Source organism: Physcomitrium patens, chromosome 24 (genome assembly GCF_059467195.1).
Source record: "Physcomitrium patens ecotype Gransden chromosome 24, ASM5946719v1, whole genome shotgun sequence".
Classification (NCBI taxonomy): Eukaryota; Viridiplantae; Streptophyta; class Bryopsida; order Funariales; family Funariaceae; genus Physcomitrium; species Physcomitrium patens.
In genome coordinates this window covers 9,269,263-9,287,919 of record NC_143433.1, presented here as the reverse complement: position 1 = coordinate 9,287,919, position 18,657 = coordinate 9,269,263, and the positions used below count along the sequence as shown (strand labels likewise).

The 18,657-nt window shown below is 52.2% G+C and overlaps 6 pseudogenes across 6 annotated transcripts; 3 read left to right on the top strand and 3 right to left on the bottom strand.

Annotated features, from left to right (window-relative positions):
* Positions 1 to 115: 115 nt before the first annotated feature.
* On the bottom strand, positions 116 to 2,962 carry LOC149986411 (naringenin-chalcone synthase pseudogene; annotated as a pseudogene). Its single transcript, XR_016500776.1, has 2 exons — positions 2,822 to 2,962; positions 116 to 2,606 (listed from the first exon to the last, which is right to left on the bottom strand). The product of XR_016500776.1 is annotated as a naringenin-chalcone synthase pseudogene (transcript).
* A 214-nt stretch (positions 2,963 to 3,176) lies between these two features.
* LOC149986410 (phenylalanine ammonia-lyase pseudogene) lies at positions 3,177 to 5,739 on the top strand (annotated as a pseudogene). The gene has a single exon (XR_016500764.1). The product of XR_016500764.1 is annotated as a phenylalanine ammonia-lyase pseudogene (transcript).
* Positions 5,740 to 6,545: 806 nt separating this feature from the next.
* LOC149986409 (naringenin-chalcone synthase pseudogene) lies at positions 6,546 to 9,828 on the bottom strand (annotated as a pseudogene). Its single transcript, XR_016500782.1, has 2 exons — positions 9,252 to 9,828; positions 6,546 to 9,036 (listed from the first exon to the last, which is right to left on the bottom strand). The product of XR_016500782.1 is annotated as a naringenin-chalcone synthase pseudogene (transcript).
* On the top strand, positions 9,607 to 12,168 carry LOC149986408 (phenylalanine ammonia-lyase pseudogene; annotated as a pseudogene). The gene has a single exon (XR_016500770.1). The product of XR_016500770.1 is annotated as a phenylalanine ammonia-lyase pseudogene (transcript).
* Positions 12,169 to 12,974: 806 nt separating this feature from the next.
* Positions 12,975 to 16,257, bottom strand: LOC149986407 (naringenin-chalcone synthase pseudogene; annotated as a pseudogene). Its single transcript, XR_016500779.1, has 2 exons — positions 15,681 to 16,257; positions 12,975 to 15,465 (listed from the first exon to the last, which is right to left on the bottom strand). The product of XR_016500779.1 is annotated as a naringenin-chalcone synthase pseudogene (transcript).
* Positions 16,036 to 18,597, top strand: LOC149986406 (phenylalanine ammonia-lyase pseudogene; annotated as a pseudogene). The gene has a single exon (XR_016500769.1). The product of XR_016500769.1 is annotated as a phenylalanine ammonia-lyase pseudogene (transcript).
* The last annotated feature ends 60 nt before the right edge of the window (positions 18,598 to 18,657 follow it).

The window sequence follows — 18,657 nt, the reverse complement described above, 5'->3', positions numbered from 1 at the left end:
GCTACCATGAGTTCAATGCAACCAACCAATTCCTTGCAGACCCTTCTCTTCTCAGTTTCCAATGCTACAGCAACAGATTCAAAAGTGACGAGAAACAGCTCAAAGAAACAGTGGGTAGTGTCGAACAATCGCAGCTGACTTAGAGGCTGCAATTATAAAAGCTCAAACGAACACATGGTCCGGAGATTCACCGATGAATTACATTCCTGATGAATTTCAGATCCATCGGCACAATGCGCACTACACACTCCCACTTCATCTTCTTCCAGCCCTAATTTTCTAAATAAGACTGTACTTCGCACCTCTGATTGCATTGTGACTATACATTGCCAAACTCCTGTCTTCCAGAAATAAATTGAGTGAACAATAAGAACGCTAGAGTAGATGCACTGCCAATTTAGCACAGCGAGAGAAATATACCCACAGGCGCCAGATCGTTCAGGTTCCGGATACGAAACAGTGGAACCCTAGATTTCAGAGTGTGTAAAGAGCTCGCTGAAGCAAGAACGTAGGTTGATTCGATAACCTGATTTCTCTTTTAAAATTAAGCGCGAACTCTAGCTCAGGAAGCAATACCATTGAAATTGAATTGCACACTTCTATGCTATGCTATGCTATGCTATGCTATGCAATGCTATGCAATAATATGATATGATACAAATTGGTGAGAATGGGGAGTAAAAAGGAGAGGTGGGGTGGAATCTAAGCGGAGTTGGGAGCGGCGCGGAGCACAAGCACTTCCAGTGTCAGTCCTGGTCCGAAGCCAATGAAGAATCCGAACTCGCTGCCCTCGCCCAAAGTGGACGCACCCATCTTCACAGACCTGTGCCGAATCTGATCCAACACAAACAGCACAGAGGCGCTAGACATGTTGCCAAACTCGGACAATATGTCCCTGCTCCCTTGCATCTTGTCCTTCGTCAGCTTCAGCTTCGCCTCCACCTGATCGAGAATGGCTGGACCTCCGGGATGCACCGCCCAGAACATCTCGTTCCATGCCGGTGATCCCACTGGCTTCCTGGCCTCGTTCAAAAACTTCTCGATGTTCTTGGAGATGAGCCCGGGTACATCCTTCATGAGGTGGAAGATGAGCCCCGCTTCGGTGAGATGTCCATCGATGGCTCCGTCGCTCTCTGGCAAGATGGTCTCTCCAGCCCAGTGCACTTCGAACAATGGCTTCTCTACCTCAGGCTTGGGGTCGGATCCAACCACGTACACGCCGGCGCCATCGCCGAACAGAGCTGAGCCCACAAGCCCGTCCAAGTGGTTCTCGCTCGGGGCTCGGTATGTGACTGCGGTCACCTCGCTCGCTACTGCCAGCACTCTGGCGCCCTTGTTGTTTTCGGCTAGATCCTTGGCCACTCTGAGCACGGATGCACCGCCGAAACACCCGGTTTGGTACATCATGACACGCTTCACAGTGGGCTTCAGGCCGAGCAGCTTGGCCAGGGCGTGGTCGGCTCCGGGCATGTTGACGCCCGAGGTGGTGGCGAAGACGATGTGGGTAATGTCGGACTTGCGGCCGCCCCATTCCTTGATGGCCTTCTGGGCGGCCTCGGCGGCGAGCTTGGGGACCTGGACGACCACGATGTCGTGGCGGACGTTCAGGGAGGGCTCCATGTACGTGCAGATGCCTGGGTTGGCCTTGAGCACCTCCTCCGTGAGGAACATGTGGCGCTTCCTGATGCCCGACTTGTCACAGATGCGCTTGAATTTGGCCTTCAGGGCTTCCTTCTCGCCGCAATTGGTGATGTTGAAGAAGAAGTCGGGGTACTCACTCTGCAGAAACTCCGCGGGAGGCACCGCAGTGCCGATGCCTAGCACGCAGGCTGGCCCTTCAGCGCGGGGCTGGGCCCTGGGAAGCGCGGCCCTCGTAACATCCCCAGCAGAAGCCATTGGACAACCCCGGTCGATCTCCTCACTCTAGTTCTCAATCTGTGCTGCCAAACGTATTCCGACTTTGTCTGTCTGCTAATCCTGCAACAAGAGAGGTTGTTCTACGCACCGATTCAGTTATGCTACCAGTCGGGATCTGCGGAGACACCCCCACTCTCTTAGTTCGCCACGAGCTAGTTTATTTTCGTAAGTAACTTGAGTACAACGATCGGAGAGATTGCCAGAGAAATGATAGACGGTGTAGTTGGGTGGCGACTTCCGTTTTCAAGCTCGTATCGACCCTGCTATTTTCATGCACAGCGTGTGCCCTTTAAGAGCATCGCGATGTTGGCACTTTCATCAGGAACTTTCTGCGGAGTCATCGCTGTTGAAAGCGGTTGACCTTTTTTCTGCTTTCACCCCACCACTCTGCTACTCCATGTGTACACATCCCGTCTGGAGGCGAATTTTGAATTTCACAATTGCACGACAATTTTTGAATTTCGCAATCGAGTTTTGCACAGAACTCCTGGTCTTGACTTGGCCCTTTGAAATCTTATATTTTGGTCAGTTTCGACATCAGCGGAACGATCCATTCCAGCACACCAGCGTGACTGGGAGACTCTGAGAGTCAGGCTGAAGACCACGAAGAATCGCAGCGCCTTCGTCATTCCAAACAAGAACACGCGTCCGACTTTCCTCCAATAGAAACTGGGTCCACCCCAGAGAACCTGCGAATCACCGACAAGAACATGAGGGGAATTGTAGTTTGACCTAGTGTTGAAGTAAACGACAGGCGAACTAAATTTCAAACAACCGTGTATCATGAACCAATCTGGAGGACTCTCATCCTTCATGTGGCAGCAGGAGGCTCATAGGTCCAGGAAGGGCACCACTTTCAACATTTCAACGCCACCTCGGACTGCTTTCACCGCAATACACCCACCTTTATGGACTAGGGCCAGCCGCTAGGATACCTCTCGACGGCGAACACCGCGCTCTAGCCAGAGGCATTAGTTGCATAAAGAGCATTCCCCGAATCTCATTAATCTTCACTTCGCCCTGAGGCCCATTCAAGCAGCGAATGCCGGACAGGGCCTGCATCCCACCCTTCAGCAATTGATTCACCTCCCATCTCTTGAAAGATCAGCAAAGTTTGCTACTGCTGCTTGGTTGAGATTGTTTCCTGAAGTAGGCGTTCAGGCACGACTTCGAACTCTCAGTACATCACAGTCTTGCGTAGCTCCGCGCACCCAGTAGATCTCGACAGATAGTGTAATTGCAGGTCTTCAATACCAACAATGGCACCACGAGCTGGGGAGCTTAATGTCGTCGGATCAGGTGAGCAAATTGATGCGGCATCTTCAGACATGATGATGCTCGATGATAACACATCTCCGTACTGCATTGGCCTACTCGGTAATGGAGCAGTTCATGGTGCGGATCCTCTCAACTGGGCCAAGACCGCCAAGGCCATGGAATGCAGCCACCTCGAAGAAATCAAGCGGATGGTCGACACTTACCAAAATGCCACCCAGGTCATGATCGAGGGAGCCACCCTCACCGTACCTCAGGTAGCAGCCGTTGCTCGCAGACCCGACGTGCATGTCGTGCTCGATGCTGCCAATGCCAAGAGTAGAGTGGACGAGAGCTCCAACTGGGTGCTCGACAGGATCATGGGCGGAGGTGACATCTACGGCGTTACCACCGGGTTCGGAGCGACCTCTCATCGTCGCACGCAGCAAGGAGTGGAGCTCCAGCGCGAACTCATCCGCTTCCTGAATGCGGGAGTCCTCAGCAAGGGTAACTCCCTGCCATCCGAGACTGCCCGAGCGGCGATGCTAGTGCGTACCAACACGCTGATGCAGGGCTATTCTGGCATCCGCTGGGAGATCCTCCAAGCTATGGAGAAGCTACTCAACGCGCACGTCACCCCCAAGTTGCCCTTGCGGGGTACCATCACGGCATCCGGCGACCTCGTCCCCTTGTCGTATATCGCCGGCCTGCTTACCGGTCGCCCCAATTCCAAAGCCGTCACCGAGGACGGACGAGAGGTTTCCGCGCTGGAGGCCTTGCGCATCGCAGGCGTGGAGAAGCCCTTCGAGCTGGCGCCCAAGGAAGGGCTCGCCCTTGTCAACGGCACCGCAGTCGGTTCCGCCCTCGCTTCCACCGTGTGCTACGATGCCAACATCATGGTGTTGCTCGCCGAGGTTCTGTCCGCGCTCTTTTGCGAGGTAATGCAGGGCAAGCCCGAATTTGCCGACCCCCTGACTCACAAGCTGAAGCACCACCCCGGACAGATGGAAGCTGCGGCTGTCATGGAGTGGGTGCTGGACGGGAGTTCCTTCATGAAGGCTGCCGCCAAGTTCAATGAGACCGACCCCTGCGCAAGCCCAAGCAGGACAGATACGCGCTGCGAACTTCCCCGCAGTGGCTGGGCCCTCAGGTGGAGGTCATCCGCAACGCCACCCACGCCATCGAGCGGGAGATCAACTCTGTGAACGACAATCCCATCATCGACGCTGCCAGGGGCATCGCCCTGCACGGCGGCAACTTCCAGGGCACGCCCATCGGCGTGTCTATGGACAACACGCGCCTGGCGCTGGCCGCCATCGCTAAGCTCATGTTCGCACAATTCTCCGAACTTGTGAACGACTACTACAACAACGGATTACCGTCCAATTTGAGCGGGGGACCCAACCCCAGCCTGGATTACGGCATGAAAGGGGCAGAGATCGCCATGGCCTCGTACTTATCTGAGATTAACTACCTAGCCAACCCGGTCACCACCCATGTCCAAAGCGCGGAGCAACACAACCAAGATGTGAACTCACTGGGATTGGTGTCAGCCCGCAAAACGGAGGAAGCCATGGAGATTCTCAAGCTCATGAGCGCCACCTTCTTGGTAGGCTTGTGCCAGGCTGTCGACCTGCGTCATGTCGAAGAGACCATGCAGTCGGCCGTGAAGCAAGTAGTGACACAGGTGGCCAAGAAGACGCTCTTCATGGGCAGCGACGGATCACTGCTGCCATCACGCTTCTGCGAAAAGGAACTACTGATGGTAGTGGATCGTCAGCCGGTGTTCAGCTACATCGACGATTCCACCAGTGATTCATACCCTCTAATGGAGAAACTGCGAGGGGTGCTGGTGAGCCGTGCCTTGAAGAGTGCCGACAAGGAGACCTCCAACGCAGTGTTTAGGCAGATTCCAGTGTTTGAGGCAGAGCTGAAGCTGCAGCTGAGCCGTGTGGTGCCCGCGGTGCGAGAAGCATATGACACAAAGGGACTATCCTCGGTTCCCAACAGGATTCAAGACTGTAGGACGTATCCATTATACAAGCTAGTGCGCGGAGACTTGAAGACGCAGCTCCTGTCCGGGCAGAGGACGGTGTCTCCTGGGCAAGAGATTGAGAAGGTGTTCAATGCCATTTCTGCAGGCCAATTGGTGGCTCCTTTGTTGGAATGCGTTCAAGGCTGGACCGGCACACCAGGGCCCTTCCCCGCTCGCGCCTCTTGCTAGTTGACACTGCTTCACCTCCCAATTTTGTTCCGTTCATCTTCGTGTGGGTCACATTGACGTTACAATTAACTAATATTGTACATTAGTAGGAAGTGCGTCACATTGACGTTACAATTAACATTGTACATTAGTAGGAGATTCTTGTGTAAATGCTTGGAGTTGAGGTTGTGTGGTGCCTTCACCCTTGACCACCTCTGTTAACTCACACAGCTTTTAAATTGCAATTGCAATGCGTAGTTGTGTATATATTTCCTAACTTTAGAAGTAGAAGAGGAAGAAAGGTTCTATTATGGTGAGTCTCTTGTTTGCAAGCAAAAATGAATAAGAGTTCACTTTCAGCAACAGCCAAGACATCTACTTGAGTGGTCATGGATTGTTCAAATTTGTTTAGCTGTCTTTGTACGTTTAGTGGAGTTTCAGGAGGATGGATGTTCAGCGATTGATGTGATGATCTTCCCTTTATTTTATTTTGTGACTTTGCTTCCGTTGTGTCCAAGCTTCCCTATTGGTGTGCCAAACTTTCATGAATTTGTTCAAGCATTGGTTAATTTGAATGTTATCATTAGCACAAGATACAGCTGTTTTCAAAATTTTCTGATCAGATGATTTTAACCTTATTTATTAACCCTATGCATGTTACACCAGGCCCAAAATTTTGGATATTATATTACACCATGCCCAAAATTTTGGATGTTTTATTCCACCATGCCCAAACTTTGGATGTTATATTACACCATGCCCAAAATTTGGATATTATATTCCACCATGCCCAAAATTTGGATTTTATATTCCACCATGCCCAAAATTTGGATATTACATCACACCATGCCTAATATTTGAATTTTATGTTACACCAAGCCCAAAATGTCTTGAATACCACACCATTTAACACATTCCAACTGCATTTGAATTTTGAGAATTTAGTGAAACACCCACTGTTTGTGTCCAGATATCACTGAAACTGGTGGAGGATTAACTTTCTCAATGACCGACAGACAACAAATCACAGTTTTCATTAATTGTTGGCTGGGCCATGCTACCATGAGTTCAATGCAACCAACCAATTCCTTGCAGACCCTTCTCTTCTCAGTTTCCAATGCTACAGCAACAGATTCAAAAGTGACGAGAAACAGCTCAAAGAAACAGTGGGTAGTGTCGAACAATCGCAGCTGACTTAGAGGCTGCAATTATAAAAGCTCAAACGAACACATGGTCCGGAGATTCACCGATGAATTACATTCCTGATGAATTTCAGATCCATCGGCACAATGCGCACTACACACTCCCACTTCATCTTCTTCCAGCCCTAATTTTCTAAATAAGACTGTACTTCGCACCTCTGATTGCATTGTGACTATACATTGCCAAACTCCTGTCTTCCAGAAATAAATTGAGTGAACAATAAGAACGCTAGAGTAGATGCACTGCCAATTTAGCACAGCGAGAGAAATATACCCACAGGCGCCAGATCGTTCAGGTTCCGGATACGAAACAGTGGAACCCTAGATTTCAGAGTGTGTAAAGAGCTCGCTGAAGCAAGAACGTAGGTTGATTCGATAACCTGATTTCTCTTTTAAAATTAAGCGCGAACTCTAGCTCAGGAAGCAATACCATTGAAATTGAATTGCACACTTCTATGCTATGCTATGCTATGCTATGCTATGCAATGCTATGCAATAATATGATATGATACAAATTGGTGAGAATGGGGAGTAAAAAGGAGAGGTGGGGTGGAATCTAAGCGGAGTTGGGAGCGGCGCGGAGCACAAGCACTTCCAGTGTCAGTCCTGGTCCGAAGCCAATGAAGAATCCGAACTCGCTGCCCTCGCCCAAAGTGGACGCACCCATCTTCACAGACCTGTGCCGAATCTGATCCAACACAAACAGCACAGAGGCGCTAGACATGTTGCCAAACTCGGACAATATGTCCCTGCTCCCTTGCATCTTGTCCTTCGTCAGCTTCAGCTTCGCCTCCACCTGATCGAGAATGGCTGGACCTCCGGGATGCACCGCCCAGAACATCTCGTTCCATGCCGGTGATCCCACTGGCTTCCTGGCCTCGTTCAAAAACTTCTCGATGTTCTTGGAGATGAGCCCGGGTACATCCTTCATGAGGTGGAAGATGAGCCCCGCTTCGGTGAGATGTCCATCGATGGCTCCGTCGCTCTCTGGCAAGATGGTCTCTCCAGCCCAGTGCACTTCGAACAATGGCTTCTCTACCTCAGGCTTGGGGTCGGATCCAACCACGTACACGCCGGCGCCATCGCCGAACAGAGCTGAGCCCACAAGCCCGTCCAAGTGGTTCTCGCTCGGGGCTCGGTATGTGACTGCGGTCACCTCGCTCGCTACTGCCAGCACTCTGGCGCCCTTGTTGTTTTCGGCTAGATCCTTGGCCACTCTGAGCACGGATGCACCGCCGAAACACCCGGTTTGGTACATCATGACACGCTTCACAGTGGGCTTCAGGCCGAGCAGCTTGGCCAGGGCGTGGTCGGCTCCGGGCATGTTGACGCCCGAGGTGGTGGCGAAGACGATGTGGGTAATGTCGGACTTGCGGCCGCCCCATTCCTTGATGGCCTTCTGGGCGGCCTCGGCGGCGAGCTTGGGGACCTGGACGACCACGATGTCGTGGCGGACGTTCAGGGAGGGCTCCATGTACGTGCAGATGCCTGGGTTGGCCTTGAGCACCTCCTCCGTGAGGAACATGTGGCGCTTCCTGATGCCCGACTTGTCACAGATGCGCTTGAATTTGGCCTTCAGGGCTTCCTTCTCGCCGCAATTGGTGATGTTGAAGAAGAAGTCGGGGTACTCACTCTGCAGAAACTCCGCGGGAGGCACCGCAGTGCCGATGCCTAGCACGCAGGCTGGCCCTTCAGCGCGGGGCTGGGCCCTGGGAAGCGCGGCCCTCGTAACATCCCCAGCAGAAGCCATTGGACAACCCCGGTCGATCTCCTCACTCTAGTTCTCAATCTGTGCTGCCAAACGTATTCCGACTTTGTCTGTCTGCTAATCCTGCAACAAGAGAGGTTGTTCTACGCACCGATTCAGTTATGCTACCAGTCGGGATCTGCGGAGACACCCCCACTCTCTTAGTTCGCCACGAGCTAGTTTATTTTCGTAAGTAACTTGAGTACAACGATCGGAGAGATTGCCAGAGAAATGATAGACGGTGTAGTTGGGTGGCGACTTCCGTTTTCAAGCTCGTATCGACCCTGCTATTTTCATGCACAGCGTGTGCCCTTTAAGAGCATCGCGATGTTGGCACTTTCATCAGGAACTTTCTGCGGAGTCATCGCTGTTGAAAGCGGTTGACCTTTTTTCTGCTTTCACCCCACCACTCTGCTACTCCATGTGTACACATCCCGTCTGGAGGCGAATTTTGAATTTCACAATTGCACGACAATTTTTGAATTTCGCAATCGAGTTTTGCACAGAACTCCTGGTCTTGACTTGGCCCTTTGAAATCTTATATTTTGGTCAGTTTCGACATCAGCGGAACGATCCATTCCAGCACACCAGCGTGACTGGGAGACTCTGAGAGTCAGGCTGAAGACCACGAAGAATCGCAGCGCCTTCGTCATTCCAAACAAGAACACGCGTCCGACTTTCCTCCAATAGAAACTGGGTCCACCCCAGAGAACCTGCGAATCACCGACAAGAACATGAGGGGAATTGTAGTTTGACCTAGTGTTGAAGTAAACGACAGGCGAACTAAATTTCAAACAACCGTGTATCATGAACCAATCTGGAGGACTCTCATCCTTCATGTGGCAGCAGGAGGCTCATAGGTCCAGGAAGGGCACCACTTTCAACATTTCAACGCCACCTCGGACTGCTTTCACCGCAATACACCCACCTTTATGGACTAGGGCCAGCCGCTAGGATACCTCTCGACGGCGAACACCGCGCTCTAGCCAGAGGCATTAGTTGCATAAAGAGCATTCCCCGAATCTCATTAATCTTCACTTCGCCCTGAGGCCCATTCAAGCAGCGAATGCCGGACAGGGCCTGCATCCCACCCTTCAGCAATTGATTCACCTCCCATCTCTTGAAAGATCAGCAAAGTTTGCTACTGCTGCTTGGTTGAGATTGTTTCCTGAAGTAGGCGTTCAGGCACGACTTCGAACTCTCAGTACATCACAGTCTTGCGTAGCTCCGCGCACCCAGTAGATCTCGACAGATAGTGTAATTGCAGGTCTTCAATACCAACAATGGCACCACGAGCTGGGGAGCTTAATGTCGTCGGATCAGGTGAGCAAATTGATGCGGCATCTTCAGACATGATGATGCTCGATGATAACACATCTCCGTACTGCATTGGCCTACTCGGTAATGGAGCAGTTCATGGTGCGGATCCTCTCAACTGGGCCAAGACCGCCAAGGCCATGGAATGCAGCCACCTCGAAGAAATCAAGCGGATGGTCGACACTTACCAAAATGCCACCCAGGTCATGATCGAGGAGCCACCCTCACCGTACCTCAGGTAGCAGCCGTTGCTCGCAGACCCGACGTGCATGTCGTGCTCGATGCTGCCAATGCCAAGAGTAGAGTGGACGAGAGCTCCAACTGGGTGCTCGACAGGATCATGGGCGGAGGTGACATCTACGGCGTTACCACCGGGTTCGGAGCGACCTCTCATCGTCGCACGCAGCAAGGAGTGGAGCTCCAGCGCGAACTCATCCGCTTCCTGAATGCGGGAGTCCTCAGCAAGGGTAACTCCCTGCCATCCGAGACTGCCCGAGCGGCGATGCTAGTGCGTACCAACACGCTGATGCAGGGCTATTCTGGCATCCGCTGGGAGATCCTCCAAGCTATGGAGAAGCTACTCAACGCGCACGTCACCCCCAAGTTGCCCTTGCGGGGTACCATCACGGCATCCGGCGACCTCGTCCCCTTGTCGTATATCGCCGGCCTGCTTACCGGTCGCCCCAATTCCAAAGCCGTCACCGAGGACGGACGAGAGGTTTCCGCGCTGGAGGCCTTGCGCATCGCAGGCGTGGAGAAGCCCTTCGAGCTGGCGCCCAAGGAAGGGCTCGCCCTTGTCAACGGCACCGCAGTCGGTTCCGCCCTCGCTTCCACCGTGTGCTACGATGCCAACATCATGGTGTTGCTCGCCGAGGTTCTGTCCGCGCTCTTTTGCGAGGTAATGCAGGGCAAGCCCGAATTTGCCGACCCCCTGACTCACAAGCTGAAGCACCACCCCGGACAGATGGAAGCTGCGGCTGTCATGGAGTGGGTGCTGGACGGGAGTTCCTTCATGAAGGCTGCCGCCAAGTTCAATGAGACCGACCCCTGCGCAAGCCCAAGCAGGACAGATACGCGCTGCGAACTTCCCCGCAGTGGCTGGGCCCTCAGGTGGAGGTCATCCGCAACGCCACCCACGCCATCGAGCGGGAGATCAACTCTGTGAACGACAATCCCATCATCGACGCTGCCAGGGGCATCGCCCTGCACGGCGGCAACTTCCAGGGCACGCCCATCGGCGTGTCTATGGACAACACGCGCCTGGCGCTGGCCGCCATCGCTAAGCTCATGTTCGCACAATTCTCCGAACTTGTGAACGACTACTACAACAACGGATTACCGTCCAATTTGAGCGGGGGACCCAACCCCAGCCTGGATTACGGCATGAAAGGGGCAGAGATCGCCATGGCCTCGTACTTATCTGAGATTAACTACCTAGCCAACCCGGTCACCACCCATGTCCAAAGCGCGGAGCAACACAACCAAGATGTGAACTCACTGGGATTGGTGTCAGCCCGCAAAACGGAGGAAGCCATGGAGATTCTCAAGCTCATGAGCGCCACCTTCTTGGTAGGCTTGTGCCAGGCTGTCGACCTGCGTCATGTCGAAGAGACCATGCAGTCGGCCGTGAAGCAAGTAGTGACACAGGTGGCCAAGAAGACGCTCTTCATGGGCAGCGACGGATCACTGCTGCCATCACGCTTCTGCGAAAAGGAACTACTGATGGTAGTGGATCGTCAGCCGGTGTTCAGCTACATCGACGATTCCACCAGTGATTCATACCCTCTAATGGAGAAACTGCGAGGGGTGCTGGTGAGCCGTGCCTTGAAGAGTGCCGACAAGGAGACCTCCAACGCAGTGTTTAGGCAGATTCCAGTGTTTGAGGCAGAGCTGAAGCTGCAGCTGAGCCGTGTGGTGCCCGCGGTGCGAGAAGCATATGACACAAAGGGACTATCCTCGGTTCCCAACAGGATTCAAGACTGTAGGACGTATCCATTATACAAGCTAGTGCGCGGAGACTTGAAGACGCAGCTCCTGTCCGGGCAGAGGACGGTGTCTCCTGGGCAAGAGATTGAGAAGGTGTTCAATGCCATTTCTGCAGGCCAATTGGTGGCTCCTTTGTTGGAATGCGTTCAAGGCTGGACCGGCACACCAGGGCCCTTCCCCGCTCGCGCCTCTTGCTAGTTGACACTGCTTCACCTCCCAATTTTGTTCCGTTCATCTTCGTGTGGGTCACATTGACGTTACAATTAACTAATATTGTACATTAGTAGGAAGTGCGTCACATTGACGTTACAATTAACATTGTACATTAGTAGGAGATTCTTGTGTAAATGCTTGGAGTTGAGGTTGTGTGGTGCCTTCACCCTTGACCACCTCTGTTAACTCACACAGCTTTTAAATTGCAATTGCAATGCGTAGTTGTGTATATATTTCCTAACTTTAGAAGTAGAAGAGGAAGAAAGGTTCTATTATGGTGAGTCTCTTGTTTGCAAGCAAAAATGAATAAGAGTTCACTTTCAGCAACAGCCAAGACATCTACTTGAGTGGTCATGGATTGTTCAAATTTGTTTAGCTGTCTTTGTACGTTTAGTGGAGTTTCAGGAGGATGGATGTTCAGCGATTGATGTGATGATCTTCCCTTTATTTTATTTTGTGACTTTGCTTCCGTTGTGTCCAAGCTTCCCTATTGGTGTGCCAAACTTTCATGAATTTGTTCAAGCATTGGTTAATTTGAATGTTATCATTAGCACAAGATACAGCTGTTTTCAAAATTTTCTGATCAGATGATTTTAACCTTATTTATTAACCCTATGCATGTTACACCAGGCCCAAAATTTTGGATATTATATTACACCATGCCCAAAATTTTGGATGTTTTATTCCACCATGCCCAAACTTTGGATGTTATATTACACCATGCCCAAAATTTGGATATTATATTCCACCATGCCCAAAATTTGGATTTTATATTCCACCATGCCCAAAATTTGGATATTACATCACACCATGCCTAATATTTGAATTTTATGTTACACCAAGCCCAAAATGTCTTGAATACCACACCATTTAACACATTCCAACTGCATTTGAATTTTGAGAATTTAGTGAAACACCCACTGTTTGTGTCCAGATATCACTGAAACTGGTGGAGGATTAACTTTCTCAATGACCGACAGACAACAAATCACAGTTTTCATTAATTGTTGGCTGGGCCATGCTACCATGAGTTCAATGCAACCAACCAATTCCTTGCAGACCCTTCTCTTCTCAGTTTCCAATGCTACAGCAACAGATTCAAAAGTGACGAGAAACAGCTCAAAGAAACAGTGGGTAGTGTCGAACAATCGCAGCTGACTTAGAGGCTGCAATTATAAAAGCTCAAACGAACACATGGTCCGGAGATTCACCGATGAATTACATTCCTGATGAATTTCAGATCCATCGGCACAATGCGCACTACACACTCCCACTTCATCTTCTTCCAGCCCTAATTTTCTAAATAAGACTGTACTTCGCACCTCTGATTGCATTGTGACTATACATTGCCAAACTCCTGTCTTCCAGAAATAAATTGAGTGAACAATAAGAACGCTAGAGTAGATGCACTGCCAATTTAGCACAGCGAGAGAAATATACCCACAGGCGCCAGATCGTTCAGGTTCCGGATACGAAACAGTGGAACCCTAGATTTCAGAGTGTGTAAAGAGCTCGCTGAAGCAAGAACGTAGGTTGATTCGATAACCTGATTTCTCTTTTAAAATTAAGCGCGAACTCTAGCTCAGGAAGCAATACCATTGAAATTGAATTGCACACTTCTATGCTATGCTATGCTATGCTATGCTATGCAATGCTATGCAATAATATGATATGATACAAATTGGTGAGAATGGGGAGTAAAAAGGAGAGGTGGGGTGGAATCTAAGCGGAGTTGGGAGCGGCGCGGAGCACAAGCACTTCCAGTGTCAGTCCTGGTCCGAAGCCAATGAAGAATCCGAACTCGCTGCCCTCGCCCAAAGTGGACGCACCCATCTTCACAGACCTGTGCCGAATCTGATCCAACACAAACAGCACAGAGGCGCTAGACATGTTGCCAAACTCGGACAATATGTCCCTGCTCCCTTGCATCTTGTCCTTCGTCAGCTTCAGCTTCGCCTCCACCTGATCGAGAATGGCTGGACCTCCGGGATGCACCGCCCAGAACATCTCGTTCCATGCCGGTGATCCCACTGGCTTCCTGGCCTCGTTCAAAAACTTCTCGATGTTCTTGGAGATGAGCCCGGGTACATCCTTCATGAGGTGGAAGATGAGCCCCGCTTCGGTGAGATGTCCATCGATGGCTCCGTCGCTCTCTGGCAAGATGGTCTCTCCAGCCCAGTGCACTTCGAACAATGGCTTCTCTACCTCAGGCTTGGGGTCGGATCCAACCACGTACACGCCGGCGCCATCGCCGAACAGAGCTGAGCCCACAAGCCCGTCCAAGTGGTTCTCGCTCGGGGCTCGGTATGTGACTGCGGTCACCTCGCTCGCTACTGCCAGCACTCTGGCGCCCTTGTTGTTTTCGGCTAGATCCTTGGCCACTCTGAGCACGGATGCACCGCCGAAACACCCGGTTTGGTACATCATGACACGCTTCACAGTGGGCTTCAGGCCGAGCAGCTTGGCCAGGGCGTGGTCGGCTCCGGGCATGTTGACGCCCGAGGTGGTGGCGAAGACGATGTGGGTAATGTCGGACTTGCGGCCGCCCCATTCCTTGATGGCCTTCTGGGCGGCCTCGGCGGCGAGCTTGGGGACCTGGACGACCACGATGTCGTGGCGGACGTTCAGGGAGGGCTCCATGTACGTGCAGATGCCTGGGTTGGCCTTGAGCACCTCCTCCGTGAGGAACATGTGGCGCTTCCTGATGCCCGACTTGTCACAGATGCGCTTGAATTTGGCCTTCAGGGCTTCCTTCTCGCCGCAATTGGTGATGTTGAAGAAGAAGTCGGGGTACTCACTCTGCAGAAACTCCGCGGGAGGCACCGCAGTGCCGATGCCTAGCACGCAGGCTGGCCCTTCAGCGCGGGGCTGGGCCCTGGGAAGCGCGGCCCTCGTAACATCCCCAGCAGAAGCCATTGGACAACCCCGGTCGATCTCCTCACTCTAGTTCTCAATCTGTGCTGCCAAACGTATTCCGACTTTGTCTGTCTGCTAATCCTGCAACAAGAGAGGTTGTTCTACGCACCGATTCAGTTATGCTACCAGTCGGGATCTGCGGAGACACCCCCACTCTCTTAGTTCGCCACGAGCTAGTTTATTTTCGTAAGTAACTTGAGTACAACGATCGGAGAGATTGCCAGAGAAATGATAGACGGTGTAGTTGGGTGGCGACTTCCGTTTTCAAGCTCGTATCGACCCTGCTATTTTCATGCACAGCGTGTGCCCTTTAAGAGCATCGCGATGTTGGCACTTTCATCAGGAACTTTCTGCGGAGTCATCGCTGTTGAAAGCGGTTGACCTTTTTTCTGCTTTCACCCCACCACTCTGCTACTCCATGTGTACACATCCCGTCTGGAGGCGAATTTTGAATTTCACAATTGCACGACAATTTTTGAATTTCGCAATCGAGTTTTGCACAGAACTCCTGGTCTTGACTTGGCCCTTTGAAATCTTATATTTTGGTCAGTTTCGACATCAGCGGAACGATCCATTCCAGCACACCAGCGTGACTGGGAGACTCTGAGAGTCAGGCTGAAGACCACGAAGAATCGCAGCGCCTTCGTCATTCCAAACAAGAACACGCGTCCGACTTTCCTCCAATAGAAACTGGGTCCACCCCAGAGAACCTGCGAATCACCGACAAGAACATGAGGGGAATTGTAGTTTGACCTAGTGTTGAAGTAAACGACAGGCGAACTAAATTTCAAACAACCGTGTATCATGAACCAATCTGGAGGACTCTCATCCTTCATGTGGCAGCAGGAGGCTCATAGGTCCAGGAAGGGCACCACTTTCAACATTTCAACGCCACCTCGGACTGCTTTCACCGCAATACACCCACCTTTATGGACTAGGGCCAGCCGCTAGGATACCTCTCGACGGCGAACACCGCGCTCTAGCCAGAGGCATTAGTTGCATAAAGAGCATTCCCCGAATCTCATTAATCTTCACTTCGCCCTGAGGCCCATTCAAGCAGCGAATGCCGGACAGGGCCTGCATCCCACCCTTCAGCAATTGATTCACCTCCCATCTCTTGAAAGATCAGCAAAGTTTGCTACTGCTGCTTGGTTGAGATTGTTTCCTGAAGTAGGCGTTCAGGCACGACTTCGAACTCTCAGTACATCACAGTCTTGCGTAGCTCCGCGCACCCAGTAGATCTCGACAGATAGTGTAATTGCAGGTCTTCAATACCAACAATGGCACCACGAGCTGGGGAGCTTAATGTCGTCGGATCAGGTGAGCAAATTGATGCGGCATCTTCAGACATGATGATGCTCGATGATAACACATCTCCGTACTGCATTGGCCTACTCGGTAATGGAGCAGTTCATGGTGCGGATCCTCTCAACTGGGCCAAGACCGCCAAGGCCATGGAATGCAGCCACCTCGAAGAAATCAAGCGGATGGTCGACACTTACCAAAATGCCACCCAGGTCATGATCGAGGAGCCACCCTCACCGTACCTCAGGTAGCAGCCGTTGCTCGCAGACCCGACGTGCATGTCGTGCTCGATGCTGCCAATGCCAAGAGTAGAGTGGACGAGAGCTCCAACTGGGTGCTCGACAGGATCATGGGCGGAGGTGACATCTACGGCGTTACCACCGGGTTCGGAGCGACCTCTCATCGTCGCACGCAGCAAGGAGTGGAGCTCCAGCGCGAACTCATCCGCTTCCTGAATGCGGGAGTCCTCAGCAAGGGTAACTCCCTGCCATCCGAGACTGCCCGAGCGGCGATGCTAGTGCGTACCAACACGCTGATGCAGGGCTATTCTGGCATCCGCTGGGAGATCCTCCAAGCTATGGAGAAGCTACTCAACGCGCACGTCACCCCCAAGTTGCCCTTGCGGGGTACCATCACGGCATCCGGCGACCTCGTCCCCTTGTCGTATATCGCCGGCCTGCTTACCGGTCGCCCCAATTCCAAAGCCGTCACCGAGGACGGACGAGAGGTTTCCGCGCTGGAGGCCTTGCGCATCGCAGGCGTGGAGAAGCCCTTCGAGCTGGCGCCCAAGGAAGGGCTCGCCCTTGTCAACGGCACCGCAGTCGGTTCCGCCCTCGCTTCCACCGTGTGCTACGATGCCAACATCATGGTGTTGCTCGCCGAGGTTCTGTCCGCGCTCTTTTGCGAGGTAATGCAGGGCAAGCCCGAATTTGCCGACCCCCTGACTCACAAGCTGAAGCACCACCCCGGACAGATGGAAGCTGCGGCTGTCATGGAGTGGGTGCTGGACGGGAGTTCCTTCATGAAGGCTGCCGCCAAGTTCAATGAGACCGACCCCTGCGCAAGCCCAAGCAGGACAGATACGCGCTGCGAACTTCCCCGCAGTGGCTGGGCCCTCAGGTGGAGGTCATCCGCAACGCCACCCACGCCATCGAGCGGGAGATCAACTCTGTGAACGACAATCCCATCATCGACGCTGCCAGGGGCATCGCCCTGCACGGCGGCAACTTCCAGGGCACGCCCATCGGCGTGTCTATGGACAACACGCGCCTGGCGCTGGCCGCCATCGCTAAGCTCATGTTCGCACAATTCTCCGAACTTGTGAACGACTACTACAACAACGGATTACCGTCCAATTTGAGCGGGGGACCCAACCCCAGCCTGGATTACGGCATGAAAGGGGCAGAGATCGCCATGGCCTCGTACTTATCTGAGATTAACTACCTAGCCAACCCGGTCACCACCCATGTCCAAAGCGCGGAGCAACACAACCAAGATGTGAACTCACTGGGATTGGTGTCAGCCCGCAAAACGGAGGAAGCCATGGAGATTCTCAAGCTCATGAGCGCCACCTTCTTGGTAGGCTTGTGCCAGGCTGTCGACCTGCGTCATGTCGAAGAGACCATGCAGTCGGCCGTGAAGCAAGTAGTGACACAGGTGGCCAAGAAGACGCTCTTCATGGGCAGCGACGGATCACTGCTGCCATCACGCTTCTGCGAAAAGGAACTACTGATGGTAGTGGATCGTCAGCCGGTGTTCAGCTACATCGACGATTCCACCAGTGATTCATACCCTCTAATGGAGAAACTGCGAGGGGTGCTGGTGAGCCGTGCCTTGAAGAGTGCCGACAAGGAGACCTCCAACGCAGTGTTTAGGCAGATTCCAGTGTTTGAGGCAGAGCTGAAGCTGCAGCTGAGCCGTGTGGTGCCCGCGGTGCGAGAAGCATATGACACAAAGGGACTATCCTCGGTTCCCAACAGGATTCAAGACTGTAGGACGTATCCATTATACAAGCTAGTGCGCGGAGACTTGAAGACGCAGCTCCTGTCCGGGCAGAGGACGGTGTCTCCTGGGCAAGAGATTGAGAAGGTGTTCAATGCCATTTCTGCAGGCCAATTGGTGGCTCCTTTGTTGGAATGCGTTCAAGGCTGGACCGGCACACCAGGGCCCTTCCCCGCTCGCGCCTCTTGCTAGTTGACACTGCTTCACCTCCCAATTTTGTTCCGTTCATCTTCGTGTGGGTCACATTGACGTTACAATTAACTAATATTGTACATTAGTAGGAAGTGCGTCACATTGACGTTACAATTAACATTGTACATTAGTAGGAGATTCTTGTGTAAATGCTTGGAGTTGAGGTTGTGTGGTGCCTTCACCCTTGACCACCTCTGTTAACTCACACAGCTTTTAAATTGCAATTGCAATGCGTAGTTGTGTATATATTTCCTAACTTTAGAAGTAGAAGAGGAAGAAAGGTTCTATTATGGTGAGTCTCTTGTTTGCAAGCAAAAATGAATAAGAGTTCACTTTCAGCAACAGCCAAGACATCTACTTGAGTGGTCATGGATTGTTCAAATTTGTTTAGCTGTCTTTGTACG